Genomic DNA, 24,786 nt, shown 5'->3' with positions numbered 1-24,786 from the left:
CGGTTATCAATTTCAAAGGGGTTTGTTAATTGTGACAACCAATCATTTGTACGAAAGGATTTTCTGTTGGTTTAGAAGCTATACTTACAACACGATTATATTTGTGAAATTCTTTACCGATAGAAAATTCGATCGTCAGGTAGCACGAATCCCCATGCTTCGTACAACTGAACTAGCAAGTGCACTGGGTCATCCAAGTAATACCTAAGCGAGTCATGGTCGATCCCATGAGGATTATGGTTTGAAGCAAGCTATGGTTATCTTGCAGATCTTAGTCAGGTGAGTAAGAGATATTGGTATATTTATGACTGCATAAAAGGAATAAAAGGTATAAAATACTTTGTGAATTGAATTATAATCAGGGATGTGAAGACGGTTAGGGCTTGGAGTTGCTTTGTCCTTCTGGATTAACTTTGGTCTTACTGTCTTCTTCAATTGTGAATGATTTATTCAATGGCAGGCTGTATGTGATTGATGCTGGTTTGAGCAGCCGCCAATACTCCTCCAGATTTGAATACCAGGGTTAGTGCGCATCAAGTCTAATTGAGGGTGAAGCTCCTATAGTCCACTCTCCTTAATAATCTTACTCAAAACGCCATAGATAAGGTCGGATCTTTCGGATCAGGGAATGCTCCACATTTGGGTTCTAGCCTCTACCATAGAGACCCTAATCTCCCCATACCTCAGCTGAATTGGTGTGTCGAGAAGTCCCCAACGAAGTCGTGGATTAGCCGTCTGAGAGATGTATAATCAAGCTGGCGGATCGATGCTTTTCAGCCACGTATTCACATTAAGCAAGAAGAACACGAGTGGTTGTCAAGCACACAGTCTTAGTATGAAGAATGGAGCTGATTGTCACGGATCATCCCATTCATCAATTTGAAGAACGAATATACATCTTAGAATTGAATCAAACACGAATTGAAGAGAAACAGTAATACTTTTATTAATTCATAGAACTCAGCAGGGCTCCTCCCCTCAATCTAGGAGGTTTAGAAACTCACACTAATAGGAAAAACAATGATAAAATAAAAAATATGGCATAAAAGTCTATATCCCCCTTAATGAGAGGTGTAAAAGTCTTTAAATACTAAACTAACGACTAAGGATTACATTAAGAAGGGTAAAACAGTCTTTTAGTGCTAAAATCTACTTCTGGGGCCCATTTGATGAGTGTTTGGGCTGAGCTTTGATGAGATCTACGTGTTACGAGGCCTTTAGGGTGTTGAACACTGGCTAGGGGGTCCTCTTTGGGCATTTGGACGTTGGTATCCTCCTTTGGGCACTGGACACTTGAAATGGGGCAGGAAACTGGCGTTGGATGCCAGTTTTGGGCCTTCCATTCTAAAGCAAAGTATGGAATATTATACATTGCTGGAAAGATATGAAAGTGAGATTTCCATAGCCGTTGAGAACATTGTAATAACCATATTTTTCACGGATTAAATCATTTAAATGCACAAAATAAATTCTGAAAATTTAGGATGAGAATTTGGGGATTTAAATATGATTTTGGACTCAATAGGTTTTTCTAAGTCAGGAAATGTATCTTCTGCAAAAAACCGTAAAAAACTGCGAACCGGTAGTCAAACCGGTTGAACCGGTTCAAGTCTGCTCGGTACCACACGAGAAAAAGTGGAAATAGTCAAAAACCATAGAAACGCATTAGAAATGAAAAACCGGGCGTTAGGGTTAATGGTTTGGCCCACGGGCTAAAAACGCTAACGGGTTAGACCGGGTTCAAGTTGGGCCCAAACCTAACACTATATAAATCCATTAAGTGGCCATTTCAGCCACTTAAACACCACACCAGCAGTAGCAGCATGAACTGAAGAGAGTAGAAGTGAGGGTTTCATTCACTATTCATCTTCTCCTTCTTTCTCTTATAACCAATGTTCTGAAAACCGGTTCGAACCGGCCGGTCGAACCGATCGAACCGTGAACCAGACACTGAAGCGGTTCGGGTAACAAGGAAAACCGCAGAATTTGAAAACCGGCATTGAACCGATGAACCGGCCGGTTACCGGTCGGTCGAACCGAATCGGGACCCGGCCGGTTTTTTAACCTTGCAGCAAAACGCCGCCGTTTTGCGTTTTGGGAACCCTAATTCCCTTTTCCCTTCGCAGTTCTCACTTCGTCCAGTTGCTCATCACTCCACTCCAACGTCCCACAGAAGACAGAGCAACACCCACGAGGCCACGACCCACCACACCTGAAGCCCTGAACGCACTCACCTCCGTCGAGCTCAGCTCCGTGGCGCCGTTGGGTCCGTCGCACCAGCAGATACCTCGCGCAGTCAGCTCCGTCCCGCAGTCGAGCTCAGCTCCGTCGCGCACTCAGCTCTGTCGCACCCTCAGCCACTTCGCATGTAACCTCCGTCGAGCTCTGCCTCTGAGAGAAAGCAATAGAGAAGCGTTGAAGCGTTGAAGAAATTAAAGCATGAAGTCCTTCGAGCTCTGAGAGAAAGCAATAGATTTCCTTATTTTCAGGTAATTTTTAATTTAGTTATGAACATGATTTTGTGATGAAATCTGATACTGATTCTGATGAACATAACTCTGATGAATAGAACTCTGAGTCTCTGAAACTGTTATGAACTGATATAGTGATATGTGAACTCTGTGAACTCTGATGAAATTGTGATGAAATATGAACTGATTTTGTGATGAAATATGAACTGATTTTGTGACATGTGATGCTACGATTTTAGGAAATTGCACGATCGGCAAAAATTCCTTCCGGCAAGTGCACCGGTTATCGTCAAGTAAAAACTCACAATAGAGTGAGGTCGAATCCCACAAGGATTGGTTGAGTGAGCAATTCAGATTAGAAGTGTGTTCTAGTTGAGCGGAATCAAGATTTAGATGAGAATTGCGGAATGTTAAATTGCATGAATTAAAGAGCGAGAAGCTAAATTGCTGAAATTAAAAAGGGATCGGGGTGATTGCATGAATTTAATTGCAGAATGTAAAGAGAAAGTGGTAGATCAGAAATGGGGAATTCATTGGGTTTCAGGAGATATTGAAATCTCCGAATCAAAACATTTTTATCCCTTCCTCAACCAATGCATTCATTGAATTTTGCTTGGCAATCTTATATGATTGGATCCCAATCCCTTGGCTCACCAATTCTCTCTAAAAACAAACAAATTCCCAATCCCTTGGTTTAAATGTTCATAAGAAGAGATGATGCTCGATCACGGATTATACCACACAGTTTCATGAACCACAATTTGGTAGGATTACATGTCACAATATCCATCCAAACCCCAATCCAATTCACTGTGAGAAAGCTTCTCTAGCATGAATCCTCCATTCCTTTCCCAAGGTTCCGAAGGATTCCAATTATGGATAGTTTCTTTCCCAAGACAACTAACCAATGGAATTAGATCGAGAAGCTTTCTAACAAAATTCAAGAGAAAAGATTGAAGAAGAAGATAAAAACTATTATTGATTCATTGAATTACAATAGAGCTCCCTAACCCAATGAAGGGGGTTTAGTGAGTCATAGCTCTGAATTCAATTACAAAAAGTATGAAAACTCGAAAAATGATCCAAAAGTTCCCTAAAAACTTAAATTCTATCCTATTTATACACTTTCTAAATTGAGCTTCTGTTGTGTTTCTTGGGCTTTGAGGCCTTTCCCTGATTTCCTTTTGCTTTGGGTTTATGATCCATAATCCTGATGAGGCTGCTGATCCAATTCTGTAACATTCATTGAGCCAACTTAGTGATAATCAAGTAATGACACATGACTCAACAAATTGAAATTCCAGACTCATCAATTCTTCAGGCCCAATCCCATAAACCATGATATTCAATTGGGTTTCATACCAGAGTACGTTTAAGTTAATGTTTGTGCTCAAATGCTAACTTAAACTGCAATATCTTTGGCCTAGAAACCCTTTCAAATAGTGGCGTTTAAGTTGCAATTTAAGCTTCAGTTTAAGGTTAAACTGAAGCTTAAACGTGGAAATGGAAGAAGGCAACCCTGGAGGGTAAGTAGTCGAACACGTTTAAGCTTCAGTTTAAGGTTAAACTGAAGCTTAAACGTGGAAATGAAGAAAGCAACCCTGGAGGGTGATTTAGTCGAACACGTTTAAGCTTCAGTTTAAGGTTAAACTGAAGCTTAAACGTGGAAATGGAAGAGAGCAACTACGGAGTGTGGAATGGTCGAACACGTTTAAGCTCCAGTTTAAGCTTAAACTGGAGCTTAAACGTGGAAATGAGAAAGCAACCCTGGAGTGTGAAATTGGTCGAACACGTTTAAGCTTCAGTTTAAGGTTAAACTGAAGCTTAAACGTGGAATTGAAGAAAGCAACCCTGGAGGAGAAATGTCGAACACGTTTAAGCTCCAGTTTAAGGTTAAACTGGAGCTTAAACGTGGAAATGCTCCCTGGTGCATTTCTCATTCTGGCGTTTAACTTCCAGTTTAAGGTTAAACTGGAGGTTAAACGCCAGTTTCAGCATTCCTCAGCTTTCATGATTTTGGCGTTTAAGCTCCAGTTTAAGCTTAAACTGGAGCTTAAATGCCACTTCCCAGCATTATATGGCTTGGCAGTTTAAGTTCCAGTTTAAGCTTAAACTAGAACTTAAACTCCACATGTGATATTCAAGCTTCCTTTATTGATTTTGTTGCTTCCTTGCCTAGCCTCTTCTTCCCTGAAATCATCCAAACAACTGCATCAAAGTCTTGCAAAATTTCATGAGAAATCTTCCATTCATAGCATTCAAGTAATATAACTAAAAACTCATGGAATTTGCATCAAAATCATACTGTTTGGATGGTTCATTGCTTTGTTATTCATTTAACCATTCTTGGTTACTTTAAGCTCAAGAAAATGCATAAAACAACTAAAACTAACAGAAAAATGCTAGTGAAACTAGCCTAAGATGCCTTGGCATCACAACACCAAACTTAATACTTGCTTGTCCCTAAGCAAGTCCTGAGTTATTTGAGAAGAAAGTATGAAACAGAAAGCAATTACATTGGCTATATTAGTAAGCACTTGAAGTTCATCAGAAGGGTTTTATGCAGAAAGTTGCAGCATCACTTTTTCATTCTTATCAGGTAAGATTATCACTTTTTCATTGCATCCATCAAACACTGCTATGGCCTCTTGTTATTCTTATGTCCTTGGCACTTTTCCCTTCTTTGTTTTTCTTTTTTCTTAGAGCTCATTTGCTCCTTGTTTGCTCAGTGTCATGTGTTGCACAAGCCTTTGGCATTTTCTTTTTCTTATCAGTGCACTACACATATCCACTACAGGCATTTTAGTTCACATTTCTTCTTGAGACATTGGTGCCCAGCACCTCTTTGTGTGACTAAATGTTTTGTATTTAGGTTGCTCTTGATAATGGACTTTTGGTTGATAATCCCGGGTTAGTTAACCCAAGTTACCAAGTGTTGAAACACTCCTCAGAACCTATTCATCCAAGCATATCCTTAATACATAAACACCACAGGCATTTGTCTCAGAAGTTCAAACCATTGGTGCCTAGCTTATTTTCTCAATTTTTTTCTTTTTGGTTGCCCTTTTTCAGTGGCTTTTTCTTCTTCTTTTTCTTTCTTTTTCATGGCCAAAGACATTTATTCATCAAGATCCATAGATAGTATTCAAACTTCTACACAAAAATGGTAATTCTACACTCAATTTCCAGTGATCTGACTAAACAATCACGCATGCATACCACCACTTAATTCTACTTGATTTGTCACTAATTGAGCCAAGTTACTTTTGTTCAAACTTTTCTTTTATTTTTGGAAACAGAACAAGCATGGCAAGCATTTGTTTAAGAAGGTGAAGTTATATCCAAACATCTAGGCATTCACTTTATTCAAAGCAGTAAACAGACAAACAAACTAAAAATTTCACATAAAACTCAAATGACTTAAAATGAAAGAAAGCTCATAAAGATAATTCACAAACTATTATTTGCTTATTAAGGAACAAGACCACCTTTCATTTGTTGCTTGGTTCTTTTTGATTCTTGGGGTCCTGCTTCTTCTTGCTTCTTACCTCTTTTTGACCACTTGTACTTCCTTTGTCTTTTTCATCCATTCTTATCCTTCCTTTTGTACCTGCACAAACAAACAACTTTGCTATCATTTTTTTTCGGTCCATGTGAATAATGAATAGTACTTGCACATGTTTTTCATTCTTTTTGAATTGTAAATCAATGATTGACTTCATGAGCTTATAGCCGTGACCCTTGTATGTATGCACACTTATTACTGGACACCAAACTTAGTGTTTGGTAATGTCTCCTAATGACATGAAATCCATGTTGGTTGTCCTTAATGAATGTGCATAATTCTAATAAATCATAGTCACTTTGGCTCTTTGATCCTAAACAATTTTACTACCTAAAGTAATTGAAATCAAAGTATTAAAACATGCAAATGGTATACTTGTCATGAATTTCTAAATCCAGAGGAACTTCTTGCTTTTCATTAACTGTGTTTAAAGAGGAACACCAAACTTAATGTTTGGTTGTGCACCTTGAATGAAAGATTGAATACAATTTGAATAAGATTTGGGGTGCCTTCAGGCACACCAAACTTAGAGACCAATTGTATTTTACATGCAATGTTTAGTGCACCTTATCAACAGTTGTCCTGAGGATTCAAGTTCATGCATAAGAAACCATGCTTTATTAGATGCAGAGCAAAACAATAAAGAGTAAGGATACTAAAACATGGGTTGCCTCCCATGAAGCGCTTCTTTAACGTCACTAGCTTGACGGTTGTCCCTTGTTAGGGTGGATTGTAGTGCTTGATGTCCTCTCCTCTCACCATGAAAACGTCCCCATTTGCTTCCTTCATGATTTCCAAATGTTCCATAGAAAGAATTTTCCTGATTGTGAACACTTGAGGGAGCTGGGAAGGAATGGGTTTGAGGCCAGGTGGGATTGGCAGATAATGACTTGATATCACTTTATCTCCCAGAGAGAAACCTCCAGTGGGAATTTTCTTGTTTCTCCACCCTCTTAGCAATTTCTTTACAATTCTTCCCTCTCTCTTGAGGATTTCTTCATTGACCCTTATGCCAGGAGGATCCTTCTGATCTGTTTCTATTGATTCTTGTGGCTTTAACTCTTGCAATTCTTGTTTGCCTTCCAAGGACTGTTTCAGAGTTTCAGCTGCTGGATTGCTTTCCTCCAAACACAGATGGCTACTATCATCCTTAGGCTTTTCAGGTTCTGGTTCAGGCTCAGATGCAAGTTTGAAAACATGGAAAATGAGCTGTTCATCATGTACTCTCAAAATTAGCTCTCCTTGTTCTATATCTATGAGCGCTCTAGCAGTGGCTAGAAATGGCCTTCCCAGAATGATAGGGTGTAGGTAGCTTTCCTCTATGTCCAAAATGACAAAGTCTTGGGGAAGAAATAATTTCCCACTTTCACCAGCACATTCTCAACTACCCCTTCAGCTTGCTTCTAAGTTTTGTCAGCCAGTTGTATGATTACATCAGTGGATCTCACCTCATTCAGTTGTAGCCTCTTCATAAGAGTCAGAGGCATCACATTTATGCTAGCTCCTAGATCACAGAATCCTCTGTCAATTTTTGTTTCCCCTATGATGCAGGGGATATGAAAACTTCCTGGGTCTGTTTTCTTAGAGACTATGTCCTTCTTGATGAGTGCACTGCATTCTTTGTTCATTATTACAGTTTGTCCTCCCTTCAAAACTCTTTTCTTGCTCAGCAATTCCTTCAAATACTTGATGTGTGTAGGCATCTGCTGGAGAATCTCAAGAAAGGGAATATTGATATGGAGAGACTTAAATGTCTCTAAAAACCTTGAATATGTTTTCCCTTTTTCACCTCCTCCTAACCTCTGAGGAAATGGTGCTTTTGGTTGGTATGTTTCCAGCATGCCTTTATTTTGCAGTTCCTTGGCTTGCTCAGTTTCACTTTCCTGCTTAGCTTCTTCCACACCTTCCTTCAATATGGTGATGGCCTTGCATTCTTCCCATCTCACTCCCTTTTGTTCCCCTTTAGGATTCTTTTCTGTGTCACTAGGAAACACTGCAGTTGACTTGGGGGCCTGTTGAGATAGCTCTCCTACTCGAGACTCCATCCTCTTGAGTTTTTCACCATGGTTCCTTAAGGTAGATCTCACATCATCCCTAAAGCTTTTCAACTCACTTATGTCCTGACCCATGTTTGCTAGCATTCCTTCTATCCTGTTTAATTGATCTTGAAATTGTTGGTTCGGATTGGATTGGGCAGGTTGATTATTTTGGCCATGATACGGTGGTTGGGAGTAAGTGTTTGTGTGTCTTGGTATGATCTTTGGTTGGAGTTTTGGTATGTGGAATTGTTATGTTGGTTGGGGTTGTAAGGTTTTGTGGTTTTGTGGTTGGGTTTGCTGGTTTCCCCACCCAAAGTTTGGGTGGTTTTTCCAGCCTGGGTTGTAAGTGTTGGAATGTGGATCATATGGTTGCCTTTGTTGATTCCCCACATAGTTGGCCTCTTCCCAATCACCTCCTTCAGTACTTACTTCCTCTTGATCTTGTGTGTGTATTGCAGCCACTTGATTTGTTTTTAAATTCCTGGTGAGCTCTGCTAGTTGCTTGGCAAACACCTTGTTTTGGGCTAGAATTGTATCAACATGGTTCAGCTCCATGACTCCCTTAGTGTTGTTTCTCTCTGAAGCATAGTAGTACTCATTCTCAGCCACTGTCTCAATCACTTCAATGGCTTCTTCCACAGTCTTTTTCCTGTTCAATGAACCTCCTGATGAATGGTCTACAGCTTTCCTTGATTCATAAGAAAGTCCATCATAGAAAATATGCAATTGCACCCAGTCATGGAACATGTCTGGTGGGCATTTCCTTGTCAAATCCTTGAACCTCTCCCATGCCTCGTAGAGAGTTTTCACCATCTTGTTGTCTAAAAGTCTGAACCTCAGATCGAAGCCTATTGACCTTTTGTGGGGGGTAGAAACGTGCCAGAAACTTGCTTTCCACCTCATCCCAGGTTGTTAGGCTCCCCCTTGGGAATGATTATAGCCACTTAGCTGCCTTGTCCCTAAGTGAAAATGGGAACAAGAGCAGTTTATAGGCATCTTCCTGGACTCCATTGGACTTCACAGTGTCGCAAATTCTCAGGAATTTTGTGAGATGTTGGTTTGGATCTTCATTAGCACTCCCACCAAATGAACAATGATCCTCCACCAGTGATATTAGCTGTGGTTTGAGTTCAAAATTGTTGGCCTGAATGGGTGGTTTCTGAATGCTGCTACCACAATTCCCAGAGGTTGGGTTTATGTATGAACCAAGAACCCTCCTCTCGGGAATGGCATTGTTTCCATCAGCTCTCTCATGGTTGTGAACTTCTCTATCCATGTTGAGATCTAGAGCTTCCTCAAAATTGTCCTTAGATTCTCCTTCAGATTCTCCTTCTCTCAGTACTCTCTTCCCTCTTGCTTCCCTTCTAAGTTTATGAAGGGTCCTCTCTGGTTCGGTATATGGAGGAGTTGATGTCTCTCCTCTCCTACCTGTCATACAAGAACACAGCACAGGCAACAAACAAGTGAAATACTCTTGGTTAAATGAAAGAGTATGGTTAGAGCAGTTGAGGAATTAATTCAAATAGTTAGTGGGTCAGTGAGTTAGTTGCTTGAATTTAAAGGCATAAAGAAAGAAAGCAAGTAACAGAGTGCAGAAATTAAAATTCAACAAGTAACTTGAACTGAATTAACAAAACAAGAAAAATGCTCAATCTAGTTAACTTCGAATTTGAGAATTGTCAATCGAAAACCAATCCCCGGCAACGGCGCCATAAACTTGATAGCTATGATTTTAGGAAAGTGCACGATCGGCAAAAATTCCTTCCGGCAAGTGCACCGGTTATCGTCAAGTAAAAACTCACAATAGAGTGAGGTCGAATCCCACAAGGATTGGTTGAGTGAGCAATTCGGATTAGAAGTGTGTTCTAGTTGAGCGGAATCAAGATTTAGATGAGAATTGAGGAATGTTAAATTGCATGAATTAAAGAGCGAGAAGCTAAATTGCTGAAATTAAAAAGGGATCGGGGTGATTGCATGAATTTAATTGCAGAATGTAAAGAGAAAGTGGTAGATCAGAAATGGGGAATTCATTGGGTTTCAGGAGATATTGAGATCTCTGAATCAAAACATTTTTATCCCTTCCTCAACCAATGCATTCATTGAATTTTGCTTGGCAATCTTATATGATTGGATCCCTATCCCTTGGCTCACCAATTCTCTCTAAAAACAAACAAATTCCCAATCCCTTGGTTTAAATGTTCATAAGAAGAGATGATGCTCGATCACGGATTATACCACACAGTTTCATGAACCACAATTTGGTAGGATTACATGTCACAATATCCATCCAAACCCCAATCCAATTCACTGTGAGAAAGCTTCTCTAGCATGAATCCTCCATTCCTTTCCCAAGGTTCCGAAGGATTCCAATTATGGATAGTTTCTTTCCCAAGACAACTAACCAATGGAATTAGATCGAGAAGCTTTCTAACAAAATTCAAGAGAAAAGGTTGAAGAAGAAGATAAAAACTATTATTGATTCATTGAATTACAATAGAGCTCCCTAACCCAATGAAGGGGGTTTAGTGAGTCATAGCTCTGAATTCAATTACAAAAAGTATGAAAACTCGAAAAATGATCCAAAAGTTCCCTAAAAACTTAAATTCTATCCTATTTATACACTTTCTAAATTGAGCTTCTGTTGTGTTTCTTGGGCTTTGAGGCCTTTCCCTGATTTCCTTTTGCTTTGGGTTTATGATCCATAATCCTGATGAGGCTGCTGATCCAATTCTGTAACATTCATTGAGCCAACTTAGTGATAATCAAGTAATGACACATGACTCAACAAATTGAAATTCCAGACTCATCAATTCTTCAGGCCCAATCCCATAAACCATGATATTCAATTGGGTTTCATACCAGAGTACGTTTAAGTTAATGTTTGTGCTCAAATGCTAACTTAAACTGCAATATCTTTGGCCTAGAAACCCTTTCAAATAGTGGCGTTTAAGTTGCAGTTTAAGCTTCAGTTTAAGGTTAAACTGAAGCTTAAACGTGGAAATGGAAGAAGGCAACCCTGGAGGGTAAGTAGTCGAACACGTTTAAGCTTCAGTTTAAGGGTTAAACTGAAGCTTAAACGTGGAAATGAAGAAAGCAACCCTGGAGGGTGATTTAGTCGAACACGTTTAAGCTTCAGTTTAAGGTTAAACTGAAGCTTAAACGTGGAAATGGAAGAGAGCAACTACGGAGTGTGGAATGGTCGAACACGTTTAAGCTCCAGTTTAACCTTAAGGGAAAATCTTTGTAAGAGTTTTTAATGTAAGTGCCATATGAATTCCAATTCTTCATCTTTGACCAAATTTAATTGGCGATCTCAATAATCATCCATTTAAAGATCTATTTGTGCTCCAAACTGATCAACCGAAGTCTTCCCCTTTTGTTTTGTACTCCGAAGAATTGAAACCTGCAAGATATCACAACGGAAAAAAACCATCATTTTTCAAAAGGTTAGTTCAGAAGAGGATTAAGCTAGCATAGCTAGATAAACGTTTTTTGCACTCATTCTAAATCGCATACTGAGCTAAACGTTTTTTGATTGGTTGTTTGTTTCTTGACTTTTGAACTTTGAATTTATATTTGAATGAGATTATAACATTTGGTTTATGTAGTACTTTTAATTTGAATGATATTTTAAAGTTTAGATTAGACTATAATTATATTTTCATGTGCTTATTTATATTTTATTTATTATTTTATTATAAAACGGTTTTACGGTTCAACCACGGTCAAACCGGTTGAACCTATGAACCAGTGAACCAGTGCTTAGAGTGGTTCGATGACCAGTTTGGCTTTCAGAACCTTGCTTATAACTTGAGCTACGGTGCTCCGATTTGCATGCCGTCTGCAGCTACGCGTTTCTTGTGAAGAGCTCTACAAAACCCATTTAAGAAACTGGTAAGGAAAGCTCGAATCCCTCTCAGTTTCTCTCTTCAAAATTTTGGGTTTATTAGGGCTTTGGGTTAAATGAATTTTTGTAATTTTGGATGTTTAGGTTTGCTCTAATCCTTGCTTAGCATTGGATTTTTGAGCATTAATGGATAGGAGGGCCCAAGGAAATAAAATCCTGGCCTAAGCGGCTAAATCAAGCTGTCCCTAATGATAAACCCCATTTGTAGGGTTTATCTTGTATTGATTTTAGGAGATTTTAACATCTTTTACCCACATTATTTAATGAATTAGCATGATTTTGTGATTGTCTCCTTATTTGTGCTTAGATGTGAAAACACACTTTTTAGGCCTTTAACTTGATGATTTTAAGCTCCCTTTGATTCCACTAGATTCCTTGATGTGTTTGTTAGTGATTTCAGATTGAAAAGGGCTAGGAATGGATCAAAGGAGTGAAGAGGAAAGCATGCAAAGTGGAGAAATCATGAAAAGCCAAAGAATTGAACTCTCCCATGGATGCGCGTGTGAACCAGGCGCCTACGCGCACCTTGCGAAATGGCCCATGGACGCGTACGCGTGCTGTGCGCATACGCGTCGATGCTGATTCTTGATTTTTAAGTGAATTCGCACCCAACAAATTCTGAGGAGTTGTGGGGCTCAATCCCAACCAACTTTGGCGCTAGAAATGCTATTTAAAGCCAAGGATTGAAGAGCAAAGAGAGATTGAATCATTAAATTCATTAGGATTAGTTTAGAGTTAGTTTTATAGAGAGAAGCTCTCACTTCTCTCGAGGATTAGGATTAGGATTAGGTTTAGTTCTTAGATCTAGGTTTTAATCTTTGCTTTCTTCTACTTCTACCTTTCAATTCTCTATTGTTACATTCATTCTTCTTCCTTTCTTTTGTTGTAATTTCCTATATGTTGTTTCTATATTTTGTTGTAGATCTACTATTGTTCCTTCCATTTTCTTTTAATTCAATTCAAGGTAATTCATAATAATTGTGCTTCTTTTGATTGTTGTAGTTAATTCTTTGCAATATTAGTTGTTAGATTTTATTCTTGTTGTAGATTTCATATGCTTTCCTTTTATGCCTCTATGTGTTTGATAAAATGCCTCTTTTAGCTTTAGTATAGATTTTGTTCCTCTTGGCTTTGGTTGAGTAATTAATGACTCTTGAGTTATCTAATTCCTTTGTTGATTGATAATTAGAAGTTGCTAATTAATTTGAATACCTTTGAAGCTAGTCTTTCCTTTAGGGGTTGATTAGGACTTGAGGAATCAAATTGAATCATCCACTTGACTTTCCTCCATGGTTAGAGGTTAACTAAGTGGGAGCAATGGACAATTTGTTGTCAAAATTGAGGAGGATAACTAGGATAGGACTTCTAGTTCTCATATCTTGCCAAGAGCTTTGTTAGTTGTTAGTTTATTTCCTTTGCAATTTACCTTTCATGTCTAATATCTCAAAAACCCCAAATATAACTCACAACCAATAACAAGACACTTCATTACAATTCCTACGGAGAACGACCCGAGGTTCAATACTTCGATTTATAAATTTTAGGGGTTTGTACTTGTGACAAACAACTTTTTTGTATGAAAGGATTATTGATTGATTTAGAAACTATACTTGCAACGAGAATTCATTTGTGAAATTCTATACCATCAAAAATCCTATCATCACTTAACCATGTGCTTGTCTCATGAAGGTCCAAGTGAAAAGCTTGAGACTGAGTGGTTAAATTCGTGATTCAAAGCAAAAAGAGTGTGCTTAAGAACTCTGGACACCTCTAACTGGGGACTTTAGCAAAGCTGAGTCACAATCTGAAAAGGTTCACCCAGTTATGTGTCTATGGCATTTATGAATCCGGTGGTAATACTGGAAAACAAAGTGCTTAGGGTCACGCCAAGACTTATAAAGTAGCTGTGTTCAAGAATCAATGTACTGAACTAGGAGAATTAATAACACTATCTGAAATTCTGAGTTCCTATAGATGTCAATCATTCTGAATTTCAAAGGATAAATTGACATGCCAAAACTCTTCAGAAGCAAAAAGCTACTAGTCCCGCTCATCTAATTGTGACTAAGTTTCATTGATATTGTGAGATTCATTGTATATTCTCTTCTTTTTATCCTAATTTGTTCTCAGTTGCTTGGGGACAAGCAACAATTTAAGTTTAGTGTTGTGATGAGCAGATAATTTATACGCTTTTGGCATTGTTTTTACATAGTTTTTAGTATGATTTAGTTAGTTTTTAGTATATTTTTATTATTTTTTAAGCAAAATTCACATTTCTGGACTTTACTATGAGTTTGTGTGTTTTTCTGTGATTTCAAGTATTTTCTGGCTGAAATTGAGGGACCTGAGCAAAAATCTAATTCAGAGGCTGACAACGGACTGCTGATGCTGTTGGATTCTGACCTCCCTATACTTGAAATGTAATTTTTGGAGCTACAAGAGTCCAAATGGCACGCTCTCAATTGCGTTGGAAACTAGACATCCAGAGCTTTCCATCAATATATAATAGTTCATACTTTGCCCAAGTTTAGATGACGCAAACTGGCATTTAACGCCAGCTTTCTGCCCTATTCTAGCATTAAACGCCAGAAACAAGTTGCAAGCTAGAGTCAAATGCCAGAAACAAAGTTACAAACTGGCGTTTAACCCCAAGGAAGACCTCTACACGTGAAAGTTTCAATGCTCAGCCCAAGCACACACCAAGTGGGCCTGGAAGTGGATTTCTGCATCACTTACTTATTTTTGTAAACCCTAGTAACTAGTAGTATAAATAGAACATTTTACTATTGTATTAGGGATCTTTGGATGAGCTTTTGGAACATCTTTGATCATTGTTAGTCCTTAGACATTGGGGGCTGGCCTCACGGCCATGCCTACCTTATTTTCACTTATGTATTTTCAACGGTGGAGTTTCTACACACCATAGATTAAAGTGTGGAGCTTTGCTGTTCCTCGCGTATTAATGCAAAGTACTACTGTTTTCTATTCCATTCATGCTTATTCTTATTCTAAGATATTCATTTGCATACAAGAACATGATGAATGTGATGATTATGTGATGCTCATCACTATTCTCACTTATGAACGCGTGATTGACAACCACTTCCGTTCTACATGAAGACAAGCTTGAATGTATATCTCTTGGATTTATAATCAATGATTCACATCGATTCTCCCCTGACAATGGGGCATCTGAATCCGAGATTGGAACCTCCGTGGTATAGGCTAGAATCCATTGGCAGCATTCTTGAGATCTGGAAAGTCTAAACCTTGTCTGTGGTATTCCAAGTAGGATCTGGGATGGGATGATTGTGACGAGCTTCAAACTCGTGACTCAGCTATATTAGAAATCACTTAAGATAGATTACCCTTTTATGGTGCAATGGTTTAAGTTTTCTTAAGGTTTTACATATTATGCTTATTTGGTTTAGAATGCTTTAAGCTTGAATTCTTGTGATGAATATAGAGCCTAGGATTGCCTTTGGCATTCCGGGGTCTTATATCCTACATCACTGAAAACTGTTACCATACTGAGAACCTCCAGTTCTCATACCATATTTCTGTTGTGTTATTCAGATGCAGGTCGCAATCCACTTCGGTAAGTTGTCTGTTTGGTGACAGGAGTAGAGGATCTGGATATCTTTTGGAGTCCTTTTGAGTTATTATTATTATTATTATTATTATTATTATTATTATTATTATTATTATTATTATTATTATTATTATTATTATTATTATTATTATTATTATATATATATATATATGTCTCTCACTTTTGTATTTTGTTTAGCCTAGAGGCTTGTATTTGAAAGAACAAAACTTGTATAAATTATTTTTTTCTGTCTGGTTTCATATATGGTATGTATCTGGCTAGTCGGCTTAAACTCCGTGCGTCGTGGCTAGTGTCTTGTGATACTATGCTATTATACTATGGTGTTTTGTTACTCTATATCTATTCCTTATGCTTTAAGTCAATAGTTTCGTTAGTATGTTTTGCACTTTTTAAATTCATATTTTGAGCTATATTCTTTATCAGGCTTCTAGATATTACTAATTCTTTCTATATAATATATGTAAAAGCTTAGAACTTCCGTAGCCTTTGATTAACCATTGCTTTACGATGCAAGGTAAGGCTTAGGCTAATTAGGGTGTTACAAATGCTCCATTTGGATTTCTGTAGCTCCAGAAAAGCTCTTTCGAGTGCAAGGAGGTCAGATCCGGATAGCATCTGCAGTGCTTTCTCTGTCTCTGAATCAGAATTTTGCTCCAGCTCTTCAATTTCAGCCAAAAAATACCTAAAATTGCACAAATACACACAAATTCAAAGTAGAATCCAAAAATGTGAATTTTACACTAAAACATATGAAAAGTTAATAACAATTAAATAAAACATGCTAAAAACTATATGAAAATGATGCCAAAGAGCATATAAAATATCCGCTCATCAATGAGATGTGCACTGATTTAGAATTTCTCAAAACAATAATCACTTCATCGGTAGCATAGTCCAAACAATCAATTAAAGTTTAATATTCAAATACAAATAACCGAGAGTAATTAAACCTCAGGTCATTTTCCTTAGGAACTAGTGACAATTACCGCACAATTTTGGTTGTGGAAAGCAAGAGGTTTCAATAATGATTGAAGCAAACAATTAAAGAAATAAAAGAGCAATCAAAATTGCAATTAATAAACTAATAAAGGAATAAAAGAACTATATATGTAATATGGACAAGTAATGCTTTAAAATGGTGAAAATGCATTTCAAAACATAAATGGAACCTTGACTTGGGATGACTTATGGAATTCCTCCCTTTCCATAACCACAACTATGATAATTATGATGGATTAATCTCACCTAGTGAACCCTTAACATCGAAGAGTAAGTCAAGAGAGCATAATTGTTATTAATCCACAAATCCTAGCTAACTTACTAATTACCTTAGTAAAAAGCTAGTGTTAGTGGAAACAATATCAACTAACAACCCAAGAATTATCACTAAATGTCAGACATCGTGACTCTAGTATTCCATAAATTCATTTCCCCAAGTCAAGGAGTGGAAATTTACCTCATAATCAAAATATGCATTTCATCAAACACATGGTAGGCATATTCACAAAACATGGCAAAATTGGGAAAATGCTTAAAACTATGAACAGCTAATGATCAAAAGCAACAAAGGCAACTCAACAAACATAAAATAACCACTAAACATCAAATTCATTAACCAAAACTCAAAATTGCAAGAAGCATATATGTATTGATAAAGGAAATCAAAATAGAGGAAGGTGCAGAACACGTAGTGTAATAAAAAAGAAAATTAAGAAATACTTACAATAGAAACAAGCTAGGATCCAAGATCAAAATTGGGAATTGAAAACTTGTAGATAAACCCTAATTACATCCTAAGAAATTTGAGAGAAAAATAAACTAAACTACCCTAAAACTATCCTAAGTTATTGTATATTGTATTGTGTTGTGTGGTGTTGCTTGCTTCTTCGTATATGCTTCAACCCCTTCAGAAATGGGCCAAAAAGCCCTCAATATCGCGAGCCACGTGACTTTTTAATGAAGTCAAGCGCAGGGACTTGTGCGTACGCACACATGCTGATTTTCATCCTGTGCGTACGCACAGAAGTTGTGCATACGCACACATGCTGATTTTTGCACTTGTGCATACGTACCGCACTTGTGTGTACGCACATTGGGCTATGTGCTTCTCCTTTGTTTTCTTCATGTTCTCTCCCAATTGCATGCTTCTCTTCCACTCTTATCCAGCAATTCCTACCTATTACACCTAAAATCACTCATCAAAACCATCAAGGCATCAAATAGAATGAAAGTGGAATAAAATTAATTAAATTAAGCACAAAATAGCATGTTTTCACAATTAGACATAATTTAAAGAGAAAACACAAAAGCATGCTATTTAAGTGAATAAATGTGGGTTTATATGATGAAATCCACTCAAATCAATCCAAAATTTATCATCAAATGTGGATTCATCTGTGATTCTTTGGTAACTTCTACTGAAATCATGGCTTTGATTCCGTAAGCAAGTCGGAAGGGTGATTCCCCTATTGTAGAGTGTGGGGTTGTCCGATAAGCTCATAAGACATGAGGGAGCTCGTCAGCCCAGGCCTTCTTTATGTCTTGTAGTCGTCGTTTTAGCCCGACCAGTATGACTCTATTGGTTGCTTCATCCTATCATTGGCCTAGCGGTGTTCTACTCAAGTGAACTGGTGTTTGATCTTTAAGTCGGCCACCTGGTTTTAGAAGCTGGAGTTAGTGAATTGGGTCCCATTGTCCGTGATGATGGAGTGAGGAACCTCAAACTTGTGGCAATGTTCTTATACAAAAATTTCTGACTTTTTTGGGCAGTGATAGTTGCTATGAGCTCCGCTTCGATCCATTTAGTGAAATAATCAATCTCTACCAAGAGGTATTTGACTTGGCCTGGTCCTTGTGGAAATGGTCCAAGTAGGTCAAGACCCCATTTCGCAAATGGCCGTGGTGAGGTGACACTGATGAGCTCTTTAGGAGGTGCAACATGAAAATTGGCATGTTTTTGGCATGGTGGACACTTCTTAACAAACTCAACTGCCTCTGTCTATAAGGTCGGCTAAAAGAAACCAACTCGGATCACTTTTTTGGCTAGTGACCGATCTCCCAAGTGATTTTCACATATACCACTATGTACATTCTCTAAGATTTCATTTGTGTTGGAGGTCAGGACGCATTTTGAGAAGGGTGTTGAGATCCCTCTATGGTATAAAACATCGTGGACTGGTGTGTAGTTTTGTTCCTTTTTTATAAGCCTTCTGGTTTCCTTTTCCGTTCTCGGGAAGTGTGTGAGGTAGTAGATTATGGGAGTCATGTATCCTAAGTTCTGGTTGGATATGGCTAACACTTCTATTTTCGAATTGTCCTCCTCTTTTAAAATTGATGGTGTTTGTAGGATCTCTTGGATAAGACTCCTACTGTTGCCCTCTGGCTTGGTGCTGGCAAACATTGAAAGAGCATCAGCTTTGGCATTGAATTCCCAGATTATATGTCAGATATCACTCTTTACGGAATGTGCCAATTGTTCTCGGGTTTTCTCCAAGCATTTCTTTATAGTTGGGTCTTTATCTTGATATGTTCCATTAAGTTATTACTTGTCCACATATAGGCTCCATGTGGTCGGATCTCTTGGGCTTTCAAAGTATTCAGCTACAAATTCGGTAAGGTATTGTGGCTTGATTACTATCTGAGCTTCATACTTTAGGTTGAACTCAGACAGTTCCACTGCCCGTTGTAGTATCCGGCCCGCTAAGTTTGTCTTTAGCAGGATATGTTTTATTGGTTGATTAGTGCGGACTCTAATGGTGTGGATCTGGAAGTAGGGTCGGAGTCTTCACGACGTGAGGATAAAGGCATAGGCAAACTTTTCTATCTTTTGATAGTTTAGCTCCACCCCCTCTAAGGCTTTGCTGATGTAGTAGATAGGTTGTTGTCCTTTTTCTTCCTCCCGTACTAGCGCTGACACTATAACCCGATTTGCCACAGATAGGTATAGGACGAGCTCTTCTCCCTTTATAGGTCGGGCGACTATGTATGGCTGTCCCAGGAAGGATTTGAAATCTTGGTAGGCGTGTTCATGTTCCGAGATCCATTCAAATTGTTGGCCCTTCCTTAGGATAGAGTATAGGGGGTGACTTTAGGGCTGATCCTGCTAGGAACCTGGATAGAGCTGTTAACCTCCCATTCAGTTGTTGAACCTCTTTGACATAGGTCGGACTCTTCATATTTAGAATTGCTTGGCACTTGTCTGGATTTGCTTCTATGCCCCTTTGGGTGAGCATGAAGCCTAAGAACTTCCCAGCTTCTACTGCAAAGATATATTTCGAACGGTTTAGCCTCATGCCATGCTTTCTTATGGTGGTAAATAACTCAGAGAGGTCGAACAGCAGTGTCGTGCTCTCTTTGGTTTTGACGAGCATGTTGTCTACGTATACCTCCATGAGTTTTCCTATGTTGGGGGAAAATACTTTGTTCATCAGTCACTGGTATGTAGCCCCCGCGTTCTTCAATCCAAAGGGCATCACTCTGTAGCAATAGTTTGCCTTTGGAGTTATGAACGTGGTCTTTTCTAGATCTGGTTTGTACATTGGGATTTGATTGAATCCCGAGTAGGCGTCCAAGAAAGGCAGATACCGATAGCCTGAGGTTGAGTTGACCAAAGCATCAATGCTGGGAAGAGGATCAAGATCCTTGGGGCAAGCTTTATTGTGGTCAGTGTAATCAACACAAATCCTCCATTTTTCGTTTAATTTTTTCACCAAACCGATGTTAGCTAGCCACAATGGGTATTTGACCTCCCTTATGAACCTTGCTTCCAGGAAGGCTTGGACTTGCTCCTCCATGACCTGTGCTCTTTCTGGTTCGAGTTTCCGACGCTTTGGCTAAACAGGTCGGGAGCCCGAATACACTGCGAGTTTATGGGACATTAGGTCGGGATCTATGCCAGGCATGTCAGAGGCTTTCCAAGAGAAGAGGTCAAAATTTTTCCTAAGTAGATCAACGAGCTGCTCTTTTAGGTTTTCCTCCAAGTTAGCCCCTATACTTGTTGTCTTGTTAGGGTGGTCTCTGATTTGTATTTCCTCTACCTCACCCCTAGGTTGGGGGCGCAGTTCTTCTCATTTTTGAACTCCACCCAATTCAATCGTATTGACCTCTTTACTCCCAAGACTGCTTTTTAAATCAAAGTTTTCATTTTAGTATTTTCGTGCTTGCTTTTGATCTCTCTTAATAGTGGCAATCCCTTCCACTGTGGGAATCTTCATACAGAGTTGAGGTGTTGAGACAACAGTCGCAAGTCAGTTCAAGGTTGTCCGTCCTATTAAGGCATTATATGCCAAATTTACATCAACCACTATGTAATTAATACTAAGCTCTTCAACCTTGCACCCTATCCAAAAGTGGTGTATAAGGAGATGTACCCCAGCAGTCGGATTGGTGGGTCTCCCAGTCCGAATAGGTAATCTGGGTAGGCCTTTAAGTCATTTTCTTCCAACCCGAGCTTGTTGAAAGCGGGTTTGAATAGGATGTCGACCGAGCTACCCTGGTCCATTAGGGTTCTTTGGAGGTTGGTGTTTGCTAGAATTATTGTTATTACCATGGGGTCATCGTGTCCGGGTGTTGTCCCTTTGGCATCCTCCTTGGTGAATGAGATGGTTGGCGTATCAGGTAGTATAACTTCCTCTCCGACTTGATATACCTCCTTGAGGTACCTTTTTCGGGATGACTTTGACATTCTTCCCCTTTGTCCCTTCTTGTTTTCTTTGGATCGCCCGATCTGTTGTCTAGGTATCTATCTAGCCGGCCTTCTCTTACCAGTTTTTCTATGATGTTCTTTAAGTCATAGCATTCATTGGTGGAATGTCCACAAAGCTTGTTGTATTCGTAGTACTCTGTCTGGCTTCCTCCCTTTTTGGTTCCCTATCTTTCTTGAGGGATTGGTAGGACGGGTTTGGCCAAGCCAGAGGTTTTCTAAGTCGGGAATTCTCCTCCTTATTGATGTACTTTGATAAGTGGATATTTTATACACTTTTTAGCACTATCTTCTTATTGTTCTTGGCTATGTTTTGTTAAGTTTTACCAAGTTTTAGTAGGTTTTAGCGTAAAAATCACTTTTTGGATGCTACATTGATTTTTCATGGTTTTCCAATGTTTTTAGGTGATTTTTGACTGATTGTAGCAAGTTTTGGAAAAGTCTAATTCAAAGGCTGAGAAATGACTGTAGATGCTGTCAGATTCTGACCTTCGTGCATTCAAACGAACTTTTCTAGCTCTACACAGGTCCAAATGGTGCTTTCTCAATGGCATTGGAAAGCTAACTTCCAGGGCTTTCTAGAAATACATAGTAGTCTATACTTGTCTTTAGAAATGAAGGCCCAAAATGGGCGTTGAACGCCCAACTATCACCCCCTTTTGGTGTTCAACACCCAAAAGGGAGCAGCTTGGCATTTCGACACCCACAAAGGAGCAAGGCTGCAGTCCAATGCCTAAAAGGGAGTACCAACTCATGGATTCACCCCATGCTTAACCCAAACACTCAACAAGTGGGCCCAGGAAGAGAATTTTTGCACTAAGAGTCCAGTCTATCTTAATTCTGTAATCCCTAAGTATTATATTAGTATTTAAAGGAGAAGATCACCCTTGTTTAGGATCCTCTTCTTCCACCTCAAAACTATTTTTAAATTATATTATTTTCTGTATAGTATGAGCAACTAAACCTCCTAGGTTAAGGTTAGGAGCTCTAGTCATTCTTATGGATTAATAATATCATTGTTCTATTTCAATCTATGCTTGATTCCATTCTAAGATGTATCTTCATTCTTCATCCTAATGAATTGGGAGTGTAACCTGATGGTCATCCCTATTCTACATGCGTTCTTGTGAGTCCTTGACAGGATAGTACTAAACCACAAGCTTGATTATACATCTCTTAGATGGCTAATTCATGACTTTGTTGGGGACTTGGAGACATCAGTTCAGCCGAGGTACAGGGCAATTAGGGCCTTTGTGGTATAGGCTAGAATCAGGAAGCAGCATTCTCTGATCTAGAAGATCCGACCTTGTCTGTGGCACTTTGAGTAAGAACAAAAAGGGAATGGACTGCAGGAGCTTCACCCCCGTACAGATTGGATGACCATTGACCTGGTGTTTGATCTGAAGCAGGGAAGATTAATGATCATTGAAATGGCGTTAATCACTTATAGCTTGCCACGGAATGAATCATCAGAAGTTGAAGTAGACAGTGAGCAAAGTTGATCCAGAAGGAGGAAGCATCTCCGAAGCCTCAACCGTTCTCTTATCAATTGAATTCACATCTATCCAGTAATACTTTATTTATTCTATTTTTATGGGTTTTTCCACAATAACGATATTTTCTATCCGCCTGACTATGATCTACAATATAGCCTTTGCTTGTTCAAACCAACAATCTCCATGGGATTGACCCTCACTCACCTGAGGTATTACTTCGATGACCCCGTGCACTTGCCGGTCTATCAGTGCGAATATTGTGGAGTCAATTTCATGCACCAGGTTTTTGGCGCCGTTGCCGAGGATTTTTCTAGTTTAACAAACTACTGGACTATCTTGTTGCTTAGATTAGGTATTCTTTATGGTTTATTTGCTCTTTTGTTTGTATCTTTTGTTTCCTTTTTCAAAAATTTATTCTAAACCTTTTCTTTTCTTTAGTAATCTTTATCTTTTATTTGTGTCTTCTGTCAGTTTTTAAGTTTGGTGTCCCCTTTGTTTCATATTGTCTTTAATTTAAGAAATTGTTCTTGTTTTCTTTCTGGATGTTTGAAACCATCTTGGTAATTTTTCTTGTTTGATTTCAAAATTTCTAAGTTTTGTAGCTTTTAGTATTTCTCTTTTAAAAATTTTCAAAAAACTAGTGTCTTTAATCTTAAAATTTTTAATTCTGGTGTCTCTATGTGTTTTTCTCTTCTTAAATTTTTGAAAAATTGTTCTTTGAGTTCTTCATTGTGTTCAAGTTGTTCTTGGTATTTTTCTTGGTTTGATCTTAAAATTTTTAAGTTTGGTGTCCTTTTGTGTTTTTCCTCCCAAATTTTCAAAAATTGTGTCATTTGATTTCAAAAGTTTTAAGTTTGGTGTCCTTTAGTGTTTGTATTTTTAATTTTTTGAATTTCAAATCTCAAAAATCTTATCTTATCTTTCCCTTCTTTGAATTTCAAAAAAAAAAATATATCCTATTTTCAAATTTTAAAAATTCAAATTCAAAATTTAAAATTCAAATTTCAAAACCTTATCTTATCCTAATTCAAATTCAATTTTCAACATTCAAAATCTAAAATTCAAATTTCAAAATTTTCAAAATCAAATTTCAAATTTCAAACTTCAAATCTTTTGAAATCTTTCAATTCTTATCTTTCCTTGTTTGACTTATTCTTTCAAAATTTAAAATTTCAAAATCTTTCTTTGACCTCCTCTTCTTTTTAATTTCAAATTTTCAAAATCAAATCTTTTGTCTTAAATTTTAAAATCTTATCTTATCTTGTTTGACTTTCTCTTTTCTAATTTAATTTTTCAAATCAAATCTTTTATCTTTATTTTCAAATCTTTATTAGTGAATTGTTTGTTTTATTGTAAATTTTAAAAGTTTCGTATTTTCTTGTTAGTAAAGTTTAATCTCCTCTTTCTGAATCTTTCCAATTCTGTACCGTATCTTTCTTTTAAATTAAAAATTTTAAAACTTCCTTATCTTATCTTCTTTTTAAATTTTAAACTTCTAAATTTTAAATCTTCACTTTCTTTTAAAAAATTCGAATTTCAGAATCTTTATTTGACTTTTTCTCTCCAATATTCAAAAATATCCTTTTTAATTTTTAATCTTGTCAGTTAAGTGGTTGTCATATCTTTTCTTTTATTATTTTTTTTTTGAAATTTCTAATTTATTTTTAGTTTTTTATTTTTATTTTATTTTATTTTATTTCGAATTTCAATAAAAATATTTGTTCATACCCTGGGTCGAGCTGTCCGAGCTAGGATGTTCAGTAGCAAAGCGACCGACCTCCTTAGGTCAAGCGGACCGACTTCTTCGTAAAGAACTCGGCCAAATCGACAGGAAAGCCCAAAGAAGGGCCCAACTCAAGGAATATGACCCCGATCCAAAGGCAGCCCAAGCCTATAGAGATAAGGGTGGTTCCATGGAAGATAAGATGACCTCGACAAAAGATAAGATAAGATAAGATAACTAACTTATCTTATCCAAAGAAGGTCACATCTCA

General features: G+C 37.9%; 1 non-coding gene across 1 annotated transcript; it reads left to right on the top strand.

The window, feature by feature from the left end:
• The first annotated feature begins 8,820 nt into the window (after window positions 1–8,820).
• Window positions 8,821–8,925, top strand: LOC112804385 (small nucleolar RNA R71). The gene has a single exon (XR_003202992.1). It is a non-coding gene; the product is annotated as a small nucleolar RNA R71 (small nucleolar RNA).
• Window positions 8,926–24,786: the final 15,861 nt, after the last annotated feature.

Source organism: Arachis hypogaea, chromosome 5, assembly GCF_003086295.3.
Source record: "Arachis hypogaea cultivar Tifrunner chromosome 5, arahy.Tifrunner.gnm2.J5K5, whole genome shotgun sequence".
NCBI classification, from domain to species: Eukaryota; Viridiplantae; Streptophyta; class Magnoliopsida; order Fabales; family Fabaceae; genus Arachis; species Arachis hypogaea.
This window is presented reverse-complemented; position numbering and strand designations above follow the sequence as displayed.